The 1,565-nt window shown below is 38.8% G+C and overlaps 1 protein-coding gene across 1 annotated transcript in view; it reads right to left on the bottom strand.

Moving 5' to 3' along the window:
* The window catches only part of LOC132139676 (multiple epidermal growth factor-like domains protein 9), a 91,058-nt gene that overhangs the window by 79,532 nt on the left and 9,961 nt on the right, over positions 1-1,565 (bottom strand). The window lies entirely within an intron of this gene.

Here is a 1,565-nt window from a genome sequence, read left to right on the forward strand (position 1 = left end):
TTATTGTTTGCCATTACTGAAAATACATTTAGGCTGCATAGTGTACTTGATGGTTAATGTGACGTCTTTGTGAAGCAGAATAGTTCTACATAGCAAGTTTTACCATAATAAAATTGGCTCATACTGCTCTTGACTGCCCCCCTCCCATTTAGGGTCAGGGCTAGTGCTGTCACAGTACCAAAATTTCAGTATTCGGTACCGATACCAGTGAAAATCCACGGTTCTCGGTACCAATTTCGGTACCAAAGCAAAACAAAAAAATATGCTAATTTAAAAAAAAAAAAAACTTTTTATCACTAAAAATAAAACCAATGCCATTCTTTATACTTATTTACATTTGTGTTTAAAGTTTTTCTACAAGTAATATAATTATAAAAAACAGTAAACAAGTTTAATTAATGGTACCGAAGTACCAGGTCTTTTGACAACACTAGTCAGGGCCCCTACGCAGTGTGGGGCTCCTAGGGTGTCTTGTATGCCTGTGTGTGTAGCATGAAAGCTTACAGCATAGAATAATCATCTATAGCACCCTTGGCTAATGCCCTGTCACTTTTATTCTGTATTTTGATGGATGTCGTGATCTGTGATTAAGTGTGGCAATGTACTTCACAGCATGGTCTCATTAATCACTATTTAGCAAATGACAAACATTCACACACACAGTTACCATGCCAGCTAACTAGCAAGAGATGCAGCATCAAATTTCTAAATATCACCTGGTGATCCTTGCACCCTAAATATAGAATACAAACCAATTAACATTTATATGCAATTTTCTTGACAATATTAAAATTTTAGACTCTTCACACTTGCATCCCCCACTGCATGCTTCTTATCCTAAAAAGCACATACTTCTCAAACACCACAGACACAGCAGGACTTTATGAATGACAGATTGGGTACTGTAATGGAAGCTCTCTACAGCCAGTGTTCGTGGAGGGAGTGGGAATGCTGTGAATTATGATGCCTTTCTCCATGTCAGGGGGAGCAGAGGGGGGCAGCAGTCTTTGAGCCCGCTCCAAAACAAACACAAGCGGATGGCTGACTCTCACACGACTGCGGCTATTTCGTTTCCATCTGCAGCCGTCTGCTGTGGGAAAGCTATAATTATTCAACGTGTGGAGTCACTAACTTTACCCTTGCACTCTCATGTCTGCTTTACACACACAGATCTAAGAACATAGAGAGATACTGTCATCATACTAGTACATTACATGCACATGCATGTATAGACAGCTGACAAGACATTAACAAGTGTTTTTTAGTTATTACTGTGGCGCATAAAACAAACAGACATACAGAGAAACAGGAAGATATATAGACAGATAGATAGAGCCTTCAAATATTTATAATGGCCTGTTGGTTATGTTATATGATGAAGTGTAATGCTGTGAATTAAACAGTGTCACATTTCTAATGTGTGGTGGTTTGCTATGACAATATTAGGTTTCTGTGGCTTAACCGTATTCCTACAGTCTAATACTAACAACAGGTGCACAAAACAACACAGTCAATGACAAGATGCTACGACACTATGACACACCCACAAACATGCTCACACAGGA

The sequence above is a fragment of the Carassius carassius genome, chromosome 4 (assembly GCF_963082965.1).
Source record: "Carassius carassius chromosome 4, fCarCar2.1, whole genome shotgun sequence".
NCBI classification, from domain to species: domain Eukaryota; kingdom Metazoa; phylum Chordata; class Actinopteri; order Cypriniformes; family Cyprinidae; genus Carassius; species Carassius carassius.